The sequence below is a fragment of the Xiphophorus hellerii genome, chromosome 24 (assembly GCF_003331165.1).
Source record: "Xiphophorus hellerii strain 12219 chromosome 24, Xiphophorus_hellerii-4.1, whole genome shotgun sequence".
Lineage (NCBI taxonomy): Eukaryota > Metazoa > Chordata > Actinopteri > Cyprinodontiformes > Poeciliidae > Xiphophorus > Xiphophorus hellerii.
The window spans coordinates 14,583,996-14,600,400 of NC_045695.1; the positions used below are offsets into that span (position 1 = coordinate 14,583,996).

The window sequence follows — 16,405 nt, forward strand, 5'->3', positions numbered from 1 at the left end:
GGATAAGGAGGACTTCTATCGCAAAGTGACGGATGTTTTTGTGCAGAAGGAGCGACGCATGGACTTCATTTATAAGTAAAGGTAAGACAGTAATAACATTTATTTTGTTTTGTTTTTTAAGGAAATGTGTGTTTTGTGAGCTACAGTTTGTATGTGTAAGGATGCAGAAGTGAAACATAACCTGTAAACTGCTGTCAATCTATGCATCTATTTGCAAATCTGATTCTGATGACGTCAGTGCCTCACCAGCTATGAACCTCACCGCACGTCACTGATTGTGTGAACATTTCTTGAGAAAGAATTGAATATTTATTGGATATTTTTATAATTTTGTCTTAATTTTGTATAAACAATTAAAATTAAATACGGATATGTTTTGTGTTTAATAATATAGAGGTGTAAATATACATATAAAATAAAAATACATATATATAAACATTAAATTTGCATGTTTCGTTGTGTCACGTGCTCCATGATATTTTACATGTAGGCAAAATGACTGAACAGACATGCCTTCGCAGACGGGACGGAAAGTGAGGCCTGAAGTTGAAGGAAAAACATGAGAAAACGTGGACAAGTGCAAAGGTAAGAAACATTTACTTAATTTCAAATGTTTAGGTGATATAGACATATTAATAAAGTGCTTCAGTTGAGTGGCTGCACAATTTGTGGGTTTCACATACGAGAAGGCCTTGATTTTACATCAAGCAGTGTCTTGCTGCCATCTGGTGGACAGAAAGGTGAACTACATCAAATTAAAATAATTTATAGGTCCAAGTTTCGTTTTTGTGGGCGTGTTTGTTAACGATTGTGAAGTGTATTCAGGCTGTCTCTGTGTCATATTAAACTATGAATTTTATATAGATCCACTTTATACGCGCTGCTGCCATCAAAAAGGGATCTATCATGTGTTTCCTTCAGGCCTCGTTGGCGCAGTAGGCAGCGCGTCAGTCTCATAATCTGAAGGTCGTGAGTTCGAGCCTCACACGGGGCATGTTTTTAACCATTTTTCCTAGTTTTATTTTGGAGTTTGATATAATTTAAAAATGTTAATATTTTAATTATCTACGGGCTTCATCTACTGATTGTCTTTTAAAGAAATACAATTATATCTGTCAGCGTGCTCCGATCAGGTTTTTTGCTGCTGATTCCTATTCCGATCACACATGAGGGCTGATCACTGGCGATCGCCGACCAGCTGGATTGGCTGTTAATTTTTCGCTTTAGGTATAAATGCTACTATGTCACCTGGAAAACTTATGTGGCAATAAATTCACCTAATTTAGACAAAAAACATGCAAAATACTTGCAGGCCCAATGCAGCAGCTATTCAGTCAAAAGACAACTGAAAAACATGCAATAATGCACTAAGATGTTTTTCAAACGACGTATCAACGGTTTAGACATCAGCCCGGCTAGCTCAGTCGGTAGAGCATGAGACTCTTAATCTCAGGGTCGTGGGTTCGAGCCCCACGTTGGGCGTATCCTTTTTATTTTCCTCATCCACAAAGCTGTCACAGACGGAGTCTTGGGTGTATCACATTGCGTACAGGACTTTCACAACCTGTAAGCATTGGTGGTTCAGTGGTAGAATTCTCGCCTGCCACGCGGGAGGCCCGGGTTCGATTCCCGGCCAATGCAAGACATACTTTTTATTTATGCCCAAATTTTTTACCTTTTTCTCAAAATCGTGCTAAAAAATTCAGTGCTTGTGAAATAACTCTAAGCACTTTCAAGATACTAATTAAGCTACTTTGTCATGCTCAACAGCAGCTGCAAAGCAGCATCAAGTCGTTAATGCTGTGCCTGTGAACAAATAATTTTTGTTATTGCCACATTTTAAGTCTGTCTTGCTGGTATTCATTGTGCCGAAAACAATAAGTAAAGAACCTTCCACAACTAAAAACAAAAACAAAAACGAACTTCACTCCCCGTCGGGGAATCGAACCCCGGTCTCCCGCGTGACAGGCGGGGATACTCACCACTATACTAACGAGGAGATGATGAATGGTTTGTGTGTCTTTCTGCATGTATGTCTGCCTGTTGCGGTATTGCCCAATATCTAGGCATTGGTGGTTCCGTGGTCTCGCCTGCCACACGGGGAGCAGCCGACTATAAGCGTAGTTCACCGAAAGCCTAAAAGCTAGAGGATTTTAGGCAGTTAAAAAAAAAAAAAAATATATATATATATATGTAATCACAGAGAATACGTGGAAACAGCGCTCCTAAAATCCCCTGGTGGTCAAACAGTGCATTACATCCGTAGTGTTAAGAACTACCATAGAGAATGAACAGGAAAAGTTAAGAGAGTTAAGCTTAATTATACTATAACCTGTGAACCAATAATTTTGAACCAAATGTCCTTGCCACATTTTAAGTCTGTCTTGCTGGTATTCATTGTGCATAAAACAGTAAGCAAAGAACCTTCCACAACAAAACAAAATTAAGTTTCACTCCCCGTCGGGGAATCGAACCCCGGTCTCCCGCGTGACAGGCGGGGATACTCACCACTATACTAACGAGGAGATGATATCTGATACATACCACGCCCCATAGAAAAACCTCCGACCCACTACAGCTCCCACGTGTCTGTCTGCATGTTTGTCTGCCTGTTGTGGGGATAGCCTAGCATGTAAGCATTGGTGGTTCAGTGGTAGAATTCTCGCCTGCCACGCGGGAGGCCCGGGTTCGATTCCCGGCCAATGCAACAACTTTTACTTATCCGAACTGATGTTATATCTTGTAAAACTATTTGTACTTTTGCGGAATCAAACCCTGGTCTCCCACCGTGACAAGCTGTCGTGTGTTTGTCACAGCCCCTTTTTAGTCTTGGCCATTCCACACGGACCAAAGTTTCAGGTTGTGGGAGATGTATGGTGGGTGTGACCAGACACTCATCCTGGCCCGTTACTTTACTCCTCTCAGCCACTAGCCACCCCCACTGCTTTAAATAACTCTTATTGTACTGCAAACCTCCCCCGCCACCAAACTGTTTCTATCAAGCCCTGGGAAAAGTCCTATAGCTGTGAAAACATGAAAAAAACAGCATGAGATGTATGATGGAGGAAAAAAAAAAAGGATATACACTCCCCGTCGGGGAATCGAACCCCGGTCTCCCGCGTGACAGGCGGGGATACTCACCACTATACTAACGAGGAGATGATGTCAGGCCTTGAGTCCCACTGTTTTTAAGACCGGCGAAGTGAGTGTTAGACATTCCAAGGGTTGTGCTTTCACTCAATATGGTGGCCTTCCTTTTTATTTCACCATAAGAGACTCATGGTGGACTCCGGCTATTTTTAAATTGTAGAAAATCCGGTACGGCCACCTTTTAGCTTCCTCGAGCTATTCCTACACATTTCAAGTCCAGAGGACCCAACGTGCTTTACACATTCACACGCTGACGGCAACAAGCTACTGGATAGTAGACACAGCTGCGCTCAGACTGTGTGTGTGAGAGAGCAGGAAACTATTCATGTAAGCATTGGTGGTTCAGTGGTAGAATTCTCGCCTGCCACGCGGGTGGCAGGCGAGAATTCTACCACTGAACCACCAATGCTTACACATCCATCATCATGCCCTTGCACAGACACACACATTCTTGTTCTTCCACCAAACTGATAACTTGCTATTGACTTCCATACATGTCAGTTACTGAATTCATGCCTACCCCTAAACAAGTTGTTCCACAGTGTTAGGACTGGGCTTTGGTCTCTATAAGGCCCATCAGTCTTCAGATGACTGTATATTTTGGTAACTAGTAACTCTAAAACCTCCACTCAACCTCTAGGTTGCCTCAGCTGGACCTGATAACACCAGGTGGAGGGTCCCTTGCAGTTCCTCGTTAGTATAGTGGTGAGTATCCCCGCCTGTCACGCGGGAGACCGGGGTTCAATTCCCCGACGGGGAGACTACTACCTTTTTTCATCTGCATCATACACCATATGCGCTACCTTTTTATGTAACGCTGCTCATACAAGTAAAAAAAAAAAAATTTGATGCATTGGCCGGGAATTGAACCCGGGCCTCCAGTTGCATTGGCCGGGAATTGTTTAGCTAAACGGCCCTAAACCGTTTCCCATTCATTTCCAATGGTAGTCCTAAACCACTACGGACGCAATATATTTTTGACCACTATGCCGTGGTGGCGCTGTCCAATCTCATGTCCGGGAGTGACACGCCCCCCTCCTTGCTTGGATTCAGAAGAAGGCAACTTTCCGGCTTTTCGACTGAGATTTTTAGGAGAAATTACCGGCGTTACGTGGAGAAGGGGAAACATATCAAAGAAAAGCGATATCTTCACATCCATCCTTCTTCATTTTATTAGGTAAGTGATGCCGATGGATATAAAACATGTTTTTCGTCATGATCGCGTCTTTTCGGCCGAATATATTACATGTAGCGGGAGCGTTACTTCGTACTACTACGGTGTCTGGCGTTATCTAGTTTTATAATTCGTCTTCTGATTTAATGTTATATTTGGTGTATTTGTCGGTGCCTGACACTGAAGCTGAATTAAAATCATTCTGATGTCTTAAATATTATGACACTGCCTAACAAACCGCAACTATTGTCATTGCTACTGTATGTACAGTATGTTGGACTATCGTATCATGTCAAACGTATGATGATGATAAAGTCAGCATTTTTACTAAATCATATATTCCATTTCAATCTGTCAATTTATTTTGTGAGATGATCAAACACGTCTCTTTCAAATCAGATTATACTCGTAAATGGAGATCTGATTACAGTAGAAGTAAATAAAAACATAGATAAAAAATTATATCTTATGTCCCTCTTGACTTTGGGTGTATTTGTTTTAATACATTTCTAATTAGGCCATTTCCAGACTCTAGATAAAATATTTTTTTTCCACAACAAAACCTTGTTTTATTTATGTTTTATTTAAAAATGGAATTTTATTAAAATGTACTGTTCTACATTGATTAGCTCTAATGTATTAATCGTAACATTTAAAGAAAATGTATTTCAAAGGTTTTAAAGTATTTTGTTTAATACCTGATTCATCCTTTTTTGCTCCACACCAGGTCAAAATGAAGAAGACCATTTTTTATCCAGGGAGACGAAGTGTGGTTTTCCGCAAGGGGCCTCTTGGCTTCCTTCTTCAGGATCCCTCTCCTGAGGCCAAGAAGATAAAAAATAATCCCAGTCTGTGGGACAAGTCTGAGCCTAAGAGAGAGGATGTTGTGCGGCAGAATGCTTTGACTGTGGTCCGGGAAAGAGGATGGGATGTCACAGATGTGTCAGAGGTCCTGGGACATTACAGCCTCCAATTTGGAAAGTACAAAGGGAAGTGTTTCCGATGGCTCTTGGAAAATGATGCAGGTTACACTTTGTACCTCATCAGAAACCTCCAGAAGGAGGAGGAAGCTGGGATCTGTATAACTGAGAGCCTTAGCAAAGTCAACCTGTTAACTTTTGTTAAATATGCTCTCAGTTTTAAAGAGATTAAAGATGCCCTGGACTATGAAGCCAGCAAAATTACAGCAGCCTCTTCTGAAGATGACCAGCTGGTTGGTTTTGGCTCTCGGGCCAAGAGCACTTGGAAAGAAATTTGGGATGGAAGAGAAGATGGCTATGCTGATTTCATACTGAAGAAGAGCTGCCTTCATGGGACCAGGATGCAGAAGCTGCAGCAGTACCTGGGATGCCTGGAGAACAACCCCTTCCATCGTGTCTGCAGCTACTTCAGGACCCCTAACAAATACCTGTGCCTCAAGGTCATGCTACAATTCAAACATTGTTGTGAAGCTGGACTTGTTCCACTGTCTGCAGCGCTTTTCAAGGGAGTGCACATCAGAACATCACCCTCTTTTCAGCACTTTCTGTCAGCTCCTCTCTGCTGCTTTCTCTGTAGTAGATGAGGAGGATTTGAAGAAGCTGAAGGAGGCCTATGTGTCCTGTGGTATTGTGCCTCCCAATCCAACAAAACAACACATCCGGGAGCACTGCAGGACCAAAATACCACCGCCCACAGAGCTGCTGGACAGAGTGGAGAGAGTCATGAAGCATTTTCACCTGGCCAAGGATCCTAACGACGTCCCTCTGTTCAAGTTCTCTATGCTGAAGACGTGGCGTATTCAGCGAGTACATATTCTCAGAGGATGCTTGAGTGACCCTGAGCTGTCTGAGGGAATAATGTACAGACATGGTGGGACGCTTCAGCTCAACCATGTGCCAGGAGAAGGAGCAAAGGTCCCCATCTGGATTCCTGTGCGAGGTACGTCTCAGCAGGAGGGCTACCATTTCCATCAGGCTCAGTGGGTAACTGGAAATGTGGTCTCCACTGAGCTGTTCCAAGCGCAGGGCATGACAGGAGTTGTGCGATGGAACTACCAGAGACTGGTGGACCTGAAGCAGCCTGGAGTATGTTTTTATTTACTTCTACTGTAATCAGATCTCCATTTACGAGTATAATCTGATTTGAAAGAGACGTGTTTGATCATCTCACAAAATAAATTGACAGATTGAAATGGAATATATGATTTAGTAAAAATGCTGACTTTATCATCATCATACGTTTGACATGATACGATAGTCCAACATACTGTACATACAGTAGCAATGACAATAGTTGCGGTTTGTTAGGCAGTGTCATAATATTTAAGACATCAGAATGATTTTAATTCAGCTTCAGTGTCAGGCACCGACAAATACACCAAATATAACATTAAATCAGAAGACGAATTATAAAACTAGATAACGCCAGACACCGTAGTAGTACGAAGTAACGCTCCCGCTACATGTAATATATTCGGCCGAAAAGACGCGATCATGACGAAAAACATGTTTTATATCCATCGGCATCACTTACCTAATAAAATGAAGAAGGATGGATGTGAAGATATCGCTTTTCTTTGATATGTTTCCCCTTCTCCGCGTAACGCCGGTAATTTCTCCTAAAAATCTCAGTCGAAAAGCCGGAAAGTTGCCTTCTTCTGAATCCAAGCAAGGAGGGGGGCGTGTCACTCCCGGACATGAGATTGGACAGCGCCACCACGGCATAGTGGTCAAAAATATATTGCGTCCGTAGTGGTTTAGGACTACCATTGGAAATGAATGGGAAACGGTTTAGGGTTAGGGTTAAGGGTAACCCTTACCCTTACCCTAACCCTAACCCTACCCTAACCCTAAAGGAATAAATTACACAACAACTCAAAAATTAGATATTAAAGTTTATTTCAAACAAACAGATACTCATGCACTCTTGTACAAAACAAGTTTTCATCCACAACATACATTTAAAGGACTAGTAAAATCGCAACTAATTAGATTCCAAAGGATTTGTACCACAGAAAATGACTTTATGAATGCCGTGAAAATTCTTTTCCAATCATTAAGACAGAGAGGCTATTCAAGAACATTCTTAAGAAAGTGTCTAAAAACTTTTAATAAAAAAGGACAGACAATAGAAAAACAAATCATTCCAATTATAACACAATACTCAACAATTAATAAAAAAATAAATTTCATTTTGAAAAATAATTATAGAAAACTAATTGAGCAAGATGGATTATTAGAAGACTTTAATATCATATCTGCATATAGGCGGAATAAAAATTTAAAAGATATTCTAGTAAGAGCAAGATTGAAACCACTACAACAAACTAAAACAAAATTGTTGGAAAAGATATTTAAAAATCTAAAGTTTGTTAAAAACCACACAAATGGAAAAATATTTAAAATTGATAAACAGTTTTTTCCGCAATCCATAAATTGTGTCTATATTATAATTTGTTCCAAATGTGGAAAACAATATGTAGGTGAAACAAAAAATACCCTAGCAACCCGAATTTGGCAGCATAAATACAATATAAAACATAAAAAACACACAGAAACACCATTGGTTGAACATTTTATAAATCATAATTGGCATTCACTTAAAATTTCAGGACTCCAAAGTAATCCATTATGGACTGACATTGACCGAAAAAAATGTGAAAGAAGATGGATATATTGGCTTAACACAAAAAGTCCTAATGGTTTAAATAGTAAATAATAATAATAAATTGACAAGAAAATAAAGACAATCTTAAATTAAAAATTTTACAAAACAAAAAAATTTTTTATTAGTTTTAATCTTTACTTTTTCTATTCTCAACCCTATTTTTTTACTCCTATTTTCTTTCGCACTTATCTTTTTCTTTTTCCTAACCTTAACTTCTTTTTCTCTAAACCTAACTTTTTAATTTTTCCTTAAACCTAACCTTTTAATTTTTCCCTAAACCTAACCTTTTTATTTTTCTCTAAACCTAACCTTTTTATTTTTCTCTAAACCTAATTTCTCTAAACCTAACCTTTTATTTTTATTTTTCTCTAAACCTAACCTTTTAATTTTTCTCTAAACCTAACCTTTTTAGTCTCTTCTTACGGAGCCCTCTAGGGGACATGGGGAATTTTTTTTCTTTTGCGTTACCTCGCAAAACTATTGCGTTCCCTCGCAATACTTTTGCGTTACCTCGCAATACTTTTGCGTTCCCTCGCAAAACCTTTGCGTTACCTCGCAATACTTTTGCGTTACCTCGCAAAACTTTTGCGTTCCCTCGCAATACTTTTGCGTTACCTCGCAATACTTTTGCGTTCCCTCGCAAAACCTTTTGCGTTACCTCGCAATACTTTTGCGTTCCCTCGCAATACTGTACTGGTCAGTTACGCAGCATAATTGAACACTGCAAGCCTTTCTTACGGTGGGCGCCGTACTTTATGCTTTAATATAAGGTTATGTGAGGTTTTTCCGTGAATGTTAGAATCTTTTTGTGAAATATCTGAAGTTTTATATCTTTCTTTAGGATAGAAAGGCGCCACAAACCTATAAACAGAAACGTTCCGTAAGTAGGAAAGAAATAAAAAATACAACCTAATTTGGACAATTTCTGAGTTATTATCGCGGGTAATAAATCATCTGACAGTTTTGATTGTGTCTCTGTTGTGTTCTAGTCTGAATGGTTTAAAGGGCTGCTTTCAGTGCCGCTCCATCTTAGCCTAACAGACATAAACATACAGTAAAAAAATCGATTTTCAATCAGTGTTTTGCACCAAACAGTTAATAATAATAAACAAGTTTTCACTGAGGCTCTGTAAGAGCCATATGAATGAAATAAGTAATTATTGATATGACAGGAGCAGGCGGCTTTGACACTTAGGTGTGTCGAAGTGGGAGTGACATCACCAGGTATGAATGGAAAGGATACTGGCTTTGTGTGTATGAGGAAGCGGTGAGCAGGGCGGTCAGTCCTTGCAAAGTTTGGAGCCTGATCATCAAAATGGAATAAATCGATAATTGTGACAGAACAAAGAAAAGGTTTGGAGCTGATTGATACACGGACAGATGAGATTCCCCGAGTTAACCCAGTGCGGTCCTTTACCATCATTAGTTTGTCGTGTTTTTAATAATAAAAACTTGTTAACAGTAAAAACTGTTTGGTGCAAAACACTGATTGAAAATCAATTTATTTTTTACTGCATGTTTATGTCTGTTAAGGCTAAGATGGAGCGGCACTGAAAGCAGCTCTTTAAACCATTCAGACTACGAACACAACAGAGACACAATCAAAACTGTCAGATGATTTATTACCCGCGATAATAACTCAGAAATAGTCCAAATTAGGATGTATTTTTTATTTCTTTCCGACTTACGGAAAGTTTCTGTTTATATCGTAGGTTTGTGGTGCCTTTCTATCCTAAAGAAAGATATAAAACTTCAGATATTTCACAAAAAGATTCTAACATTCACGGAAAAACCTCACATAACCTTATATTAAAGCATAAAGTACGGCGCCCAACGTAAGAAAGGCTTACAGTGTTCAATTATGCTGCATAACTGACCAGTACAGTTTTGCGAGGTAACGCAAAAGTTTTGCGAGGGAACGCAAAAGTTTTGCGAGGGAACGCAAAAGAAAAAAAATTCCCCATGTCCCCTGGGGGGCTCCGTATCTTCTAAACCTAACCTTTTTAGTCTTCTCTAAACCTAACATTTTCATTTTCTTATTTTTTTAAGAATATTTTTATAGTTATTTTTATGATTATTTTTTTATTTATTTTTTTACTTTTTATCTTATTTTATTAAATTGATTTAATTTATTACAATGCATATTATAATTTGAAACAACAATTAAACAATAATCAGGAACACTGGAAATAACACGAAGCCAAAACGTAGAAGGCGGAGCCTCAGGGAGGAGTCTATAAATAGGGGGAGCTCTCCTTTCCCTCATTCAGAGTTGAGCCAGAGCAGAGGAAGGATCTCTGTATATTTACATCACAGTTTTGTGCCTAGCCTGAAGAAGACTGACACCAGTCGAAACGTCGCACTAGGCACGAATTTCATATTTCAGAGCTTTTATTAAAAAAAAGGATTTCATTTAATTTTTTTATTTTTTTATTTTTTCATTTTATTTTTTGATAAAAAAATTTAAAAAGAAAAAAAAATACAAAAAAACAATAACTACATAGAATATAAAAGTAATATATACACAAATTATACATAAGAAAAACATAGATATATATTATTTTTTAAGCAATAAAGCCGAAAGGGGAAAAGGAATGTGGCCAGAGGAGAACTGGCAGACTGTGAGGTATGGGAGGAGACGCAGGGAACGTCCCCCTACCTACACACGGGATGTGGGAGTGTGGAGAGGGAAGGACCGTGCAGTTCCTGCTCCTTTTAGGGAGCAGGCTCGTCCCTTCTTTCCTAACCCTAACCCTAACCCTACCCTACCCTAACCCCGGTAACCCTAACCCTAACCCTTCCCGGCCAATGCAACAACTTTTACTTATCCGAACTGATGTTATATCTTGTAAAACTATTTGTACTTCCTTTTGCGGAATCAAACCCTGGTCTCCCACCGTGACAAACTGTCGTGTGTTTGTCACAGCCCCCTTTTAGTCTTGGCCATTCCACACACACCAAAGTTTCAGGTTGTGGGAGATGTATGGTGGGTGTGATCAGACACTCATCCTGGCCCGTCACTTTACTCCTCTCAGCCACTAGCCACCCCCACTGCTTTAAATAACTCTTATTGTACCGCAAACCTCCCCCGCCACCAAACTGTTTCTTTCAAGCCCTGGGAAAAGTCCTATAGCTGTGAAAACATGAAAAAAACAGCATGAGATGTATAATGGAGGAAAAAAAAAAGGATATACACTCCCCGTCGGGGAATCGAACCCCGGTCTCCCGCGTGACAGGCGGGGATACTCACCACTATACTAACGAGGAGATGATGTCAGGCCTTGAGTCCCACTGTTTTTAAGACCGGCGAGGTGAGTGTTAGACCTTCCAAGGGTTGTGCTTTCACTCAATATGGTGGCCTTCCTTTTTATTTCACCATAAGAGACTCATGGTGGACTCCGGCTATTTTTAAATTGTAGAAAATCCGGTACTGCCACCTTTTAGCTTCCTCGAGCTATTCCTACACATTTCAAGTCCAGAGGACCCAAAGTGCTTTACACATTCACACGCTGACGGTAACAAGCTACTAGATAGTAGACACAGCTGTGCTCAGACTGTGTGTGTGAGAGAGAAGGGAAACATTCATGTAAGCATTGGTGGTTCAGTGGTAGAATTCTCGCCTGCCACGCGGGAGGCCCGGGTTCGATTCCCGGCCAATGCAACAACTTTTTTTTTTACTTGTATGAGCGGCGTTACATAAAAAGGTAGCACATATGGTGTATGATGCAATGCAGATAAAAAAGGTACTAGTCTCCCCGTCGGGGAATTGAACCCCGGTCTCCCGCGTGACAGGCGGGGATACTCACCACTATACTAACGAGGAGCTGCAAGAGATCCGCCATCTTTGGTTTTCGAGTCCAGCTGAGGCAACCTAGAGGTTGAGTGGGTGTTTTAGAGTTACTAGTTACAAAATATATAGTCATCTGAAGACTGATGGGCCTTATAGAGACCAAAGCCCAGTCCTAACACCGTGGAGCAACTTGTTTAGGGGTAGGCATGAATTCAGTAACTGACATGTATGGAAGTCAATAGCAAGTTACCAGTTTGGTGGAAGAACAAGAATGTGTGTGTCTGTGCAAGGGCATGATGATGAATGTGTAAGCATTGGTGGTTCAGTGGTAGAATTCTCGCCTGCCACGCGGGAGGCCCGGGTTCGATTCCCGGCCAATGCAGTCACTTTTTTTTTTACTTGTATTTAGAGGTGTTGTATAAAATGGTAGAGCATATGGTGTATGATGCAGATAAAAAAGGCAGTAGTCTCCCCGTCGGGGAATTGAACCCCGGTCTCCCGCGTGACAGGCGGGGATACTCACCACTATACTAACGAGGAGCTGCAAAGGACCCTCCACCTGGTGTTATCGGGTCCAGCTGAGGCAACCTAGAAGGCCATGAACCAGGATTATGCAGACGTCGTTCATCAAGCTGTCATGAATCTCAACATCTTGATTCAATCAACTACCAAACGTATGTGAAACATGAGGCAAAGCTCCTGAATACAAACTCATTAAATGCAACCTGCAGCTTTAATTCTGTCAACAACATCGTTTTTAGTGGTTTACTGTCTCCCCTTTTAGCAAAGCGTAAGCGTTGACTCGAAACAGTCTGTTAATGGGGTTATATTTATACTTGAATGAAGAACGAGAAGATGCTACTTCAGTTCTTTCTTCAAACAACGATCGCTCCAAACAAACCCGGACAAGCTAGAATCGTGAGGTTAACTCTATCTCATGACAGAACAGGTTCACTGGTAATCAACAGGAAACCACCGATTCCTTTCTTGTCAAGAGTATTCACTGATGTAGATATTTCTTTTTTAACCTTTCACCATCGCTCAACCATTATTGCTTCTGACTCTCCGTACGTGCTAACGTGTTCTTTTTCATTTACAATTTAAAAATTCTTGATTGATTTTTGCAAAGCCATGGTATTACCGTGTGTTTCAGTTGTGATTATTCACATATTTCGAGCTGTGCCTTCGACAGTTGCTATCGGTGAGTACAACATCAATATGTAAGTTGTAATCTTTAATATTTAACGTAAAGATATATTTTAAGATTGGTTTTTTTTAGCAAAACAATACGAGGTTTGAGTTGGCTTCATAACAACTGAAGAGAATTTTTTTTTTAACACCTTAAGCATCTTTAATCTCCTCTAGCTAAACGTAAAACCTGCAGCAACCTGCCACAAGTGTCTTTTTAGACTCCCTAGAATGGCTAATAATTTATAATAACTGTAGCAGTTATTTTGTGGGAAAAAAAATCAGTTGAATTTCCGAAACAGTGTTTTGAAAGCTATTTTGACAAAATATTCATACATTTATTAAGTTTAAGTAGAATAACTAAGACAGGACTGAACTGAAATAAAACACAATCAGGACTGTTTAAAATTTTCCTGAAGGAACACAGAATAATAATGAAACTAGATCCAGTTAATCAAACCCCAGAACAACTAAAAAACCACACAGGACCTGACGATTAGAGGCGTTTACTCTAATCATACATGAAGCGACCAGCCGCGAATAGGTGTAATACGCCGACACCATGCAAGGCCGGGAAGGGTTAGGGTTAGGGTTACCGGGGTTAGGGTAGGGTAGGGTTAGGGTAAGGGTTAGGGTTAGGAAAGAAGGGACGAGCCTGCTCCCTAAAAGGAGCAGGAACTGCACGGTCCTTCCCTCTCCACACTCCCACATCCCGTGTGTAGGTAGGGGGACGTTCCCTGCGTCTCCTCCCATACCTCACAGTTTGCCAGTTCTCCTCTGGCCACATTCCTTTTCCCCTTTCGGCTTTATTGCTTAAAAAATAATATATATCTATGTTTTTCTTATGTATAATTTGTGTATATATTACTTTTATATTCTATGTAGTTATTGTTTTTTTGTATTTTTTTTTTTTTTTAATTTTTTTATCAAAAAATAAAATGAAAAAATAAAAAAATAAAAAAATTGTAAAAAATAAGAAAATTAAATGAAATCCTTTTTTTTAATAAAAGCTCTGAAATATGAAATTCGTGCCTAATGCGACGTTTCGACTGGTGTCAGTCTTCTTCAGGCTAGGCACAAAACTGTGATGTAAATATACAGAGATCCTTCCACTGCTCTGGCTCAACTCTGAATGAGGGAAAGGAGAGCTCCCCCCTATTTATAGACTCCTCCCTGAGGCTCCGCCTTCTACGTTTTGGCTTCGTGTTATTTCCAGTGTTCCTGATTATTGTTTAATTGTTGTTTCAAATTATAATATGCATTGTAATAAATTAAATCAATTTAATAAAATAAGATAAAAAGTAAAAAATAAATAAAAAAATAAAAAAATAATCATAAAAATAACTATAAAAATATATATAAAAAAATAAGAAAATGAAAATGTTAGGTTTAGAAGAGACTAAAAAGGTTAGGTTTAGAGAAAAATTAAAAGGTTAGGTTTAGAGAAAAATAAAAATAAAAGGTTAGGTTTAGAGAAATTGGGTTTAGAGAAAAATAAAAAGGTTAGGTTTAGGGAAAAATAAAAAGGTTAGGTTTAGGGAAAAATTAAAAAGTTAGGTTTAGAGAAAAATTAAAAGGTTAGGTTTAGAGAAAAATAAAAATAAAAGGTTAGGTTTAGAGAAATTGGGTTTAGAGAAAAATAAAAAGGTTAGGTTTAGAGAAAAATAAATAGGTTAGGTTTAGGGAAAAATAAAAAGGTTAGGTTTAGGGAAAAATTAAAAGGTTAGGTTTAGAGAAATTAGGTTTAGAGAAAAATAAAAAGGTTAGGTTTAGAGAAAAATAAAAAGGTTAGGTTTAGGGAAAAATTAAAAAGTTAGGTTTAGAGAAAAAGAAGTTAAGGTTAGGAAAAAGAAAAAGATAAGTGCGAAAGAAAATAGGAGTAAAAAAATAGGGTTGAGAATAGAAAAAGTAAAGATTAAAACTAATAAAAAATTTTTTTGTTTTGTAAAATTTTTAATTTAAGATTGTCTTTATTTTCTTGTCAATTTATTATTTACTATTTAAACCATTAGGACTTTTTGTGTTAAGCCAATATATCCATCTTCTTTCACATTTTTTTCGGTCAATGTCAGTCCATAATGGATTACTTTGGAGTCCTGAAATTTTAAGTGAATGCCAATTATGATTTATAAAATGTTCAACCAATGGTGTTTCTGTGTGTTTTTTATGTTTTATATTGTATTTATGCTGCCAAATTCGGGTTGCTAGGGTATTTTTTGTTTCACCTACATATTGTTTTCCACATTTGGAACAAATTATAATATAGACACAATTTATGGATTGCGGAAAAAACTGTTTATCAATTTTAAATATTTTTCCATTTGTGTGGTTTTTAACAAACTTTAGATTTTTAAATATCTTTTCCAACAATTTTGTTTTAGTTTGTTGTAGTGGTTTCAATCTTGCTCTTACTAGAATATCTTTTAAATTTTTATTCCGCCTATATGCAGATATGATATTAAAGTCTTCTAATAATCCATCTTGCTCAATTAGTTTTCTATAATTATTTTTCAAAATGAAATTTATTTTTTTATTAATTGTTGAGTATTGTGTTATAATTGGAATGATTTGTTTTTCTATTGTCTGTCCTTTTTTATTAAAAGTTTTTAGACACTTTCTTAAGAATGTTCTTGAACAGCCTCTCTGTCTTAATGATTGGAAAAGAATTTTCACGGCATTCATAAAGTCATTTTCTGTGGTACAAATCCTTTGGAATCTAATTAGTTGCGATTTTACTAGTCCTTTAAATGTATGTTGTGGATGAAAACTTGTTTTGTACAAGAGTGCATGAGTATCTGTTTGTTTGAAATAAACTTTAATATCTAATTTTTGAGTTGTGTAATTTATTCCTTTAGGGTTAAGGTTAGGGTAGGGTTAGGGTTAGGGTAAGGGTTACCCTTAACCCTAACCCTATACCGTTTCCCATTCATTTCCAATGGTAGTCCTAAACCACTACGGACGCAATATATTTTTGACCACTATGCCGTGGTGGCGCTGTCCAATCTCATGTCCGGGAGTGACACGCCCCCCTCCTTGCTTGGATTCAGAAGAAGGCAACTTTCCGGCTTTTCGACTGAGATTTTTAGGAGAAATTACCGGCGTTACGTGGAGAAGGGGAAACATATCAAAGAAAAGCGATATCTTCACATCCATCCTTCTTCATTTCCTATTCGCGGCTGGCCCTGATTGGCCAGCCGCGAATAGGTGTAATACGCCGACACCATGCAAAACAGGACATGCCTGCAGACCCGAGTTCGATTCCCAGTTCCGGCAGAAGCTTATGTTACTTTACCCAATCTTTTCTATTTTTAAGTGTTTATATTCTAAAAAATAAATATTTATAATCAATAATCAATGCCAGTCATGCAAAATTATAAACCATTACTTCCACCCACTCATGGAAAAACCACATAACTCTTATGAAAAATGTATAAACAAATTTATACATTGTTTCG

General features: G+C 38.5%; 13 non-coding genes across 13 annotated transcripts; 7 read left to right on the top strand and 6 right to left on the bottom strand.

Annotated features, from left to right (window-relative positions):
* The first annotated feature begins 921 nt into the window (after positions 1 to 921).
* trnam-cau (transfer RNA methionine (anticodon CAU)) lies at positions 922 to 994 on the top strand. Its single transcript has one exon. It is a non-coding gene; the product is annotated as a tRNA-Met (tRNA).
* A 415-nt stretch (positions 995 to 1,409) lies between these two features.
* trnak-cuu (transfer RNA lysine (anticodon CUU)) lies at positions 1,410 to 1,482 on the top strand. Its single transcript has one exon. It is a non-coding gene; the product is annotated as a tRNA-Lys (tRNA).
* Positions 1,483 to 1,570: 88 nt separating this feature from the next.
* On the top strand, positions 1,571 to 1,641 carry trnag-gcc (transfer RNA glycine (anticodon GCC)). Its single transcript has one exon. It is a non-coding gene; the product is annotated as a tRNA-Gly (tRNA).
* Positions 1,642 to 1,927: 286 nt separating this feature from the next.
* Positions 1,928 to 1,999, bottom strand: trnad-guc (transfer RNA aspartic acid (anticodon GUC)). Its single transcript has one exon. It is a non-coding gene; the product is annotated as a tRNA-Asp (tRNA).
* Positions 2,000 to 2,453: 454 nt separating this feature from the next.
* Positions 2,454 to 2,525, bottom strand: trnad-guc (transfer RNA aspartic acid (anticodon GUC)). Its single transcript has one exon. It is a non-coding gene; the product is annotated as a tRNA-Asp (tRNA).
* A 111-nt stretch (positions 2,526 to 2,636) lies between these two features.
* Positions 2,637 to 2,707, top strand: trnag-gcc (transfer RNA glycine (anticodon GCC)). The gene has a single exon. It is a non-coding gene; the product is annotated as a tRNA-Gly (tRNA).
* Positions 2,708 to 3,086: 379 nt separating this feature from the next.
* On the bottom strand, positions 3,087 to 3,158 carry trnad-guc (transfer RNA aspartic acid (anticodon GUC)). The gene has a single exon. It is a non-coding gene; the product is annotated as a tRNA-Asp (tRNA).
* A 680-nt stretch (positions 3,159 to 3,838) lies between these two features.
* Positions 3,839 to 3,910, top strand: trnad-guc (transfer RNA aspartic acid (anticodon GUC)). Its single transcript has one exon. It is a non-coding gene; the product is annotated as a tRNA-Asp (tRNA).
* A 7,257-nt stretch (positions 3,911 to 11,167) lies between these two features.
* Positions 11,168 to 11,239, bottom strand: trnad-guc (transfer RNA aspartic acid (anticodon GUC)). The gene has a single exon. It is a non-coding gene; the product is annotated as a tRNA-Asp (tRNA).
* Positions 11,240 to 11,562: 323 nt separating this feature from the next.
* trnag-gcc (transfer RNA glycine (anticodon GCC)) lies at positions 11,563 to 11,633 on the top strand. The gene has a single exon. It is a non-coding gene; the product is annotated as a tRNA-Gly (tRNA).
* A 90-nt stretch (positions 11,634 to 11,723) lies between these two features.
* trnad-guc (transfer RNA aspartic acid (anticodon GUC)) lies at positions 11,724 to 11,795 on the bottom strand. The gene has a single exon. It is a non-coding gene; the product is annotated as a tRNA-Asp (tRNA).
* A 278-nt stretch (positions 11,796 to 12,073) lies between these two features.
* trnag-gcc (transfer RNA glycine (anticodon GCC)) lies at positions 12,074 to 12,144 on the top strand. Its single transcript has one exon. It is a non-coding gene; the product is annotated as a tRNA-Gly (tRNA).
* Positions 12,145 to 12,230: 86 nt separating this feature from the next.
* Positions 12,231 to 12,302, bottom strand: trnad-guc (transfer RNA aspartic acid (anticodon GUC)). Its single transcript has one exon. It is a non-coding gene; the product is annotated as a tRNA-Asp (tRNA).
* Positions 12,303 to 16,405: the final 4,103 nt, after the last annotated feature.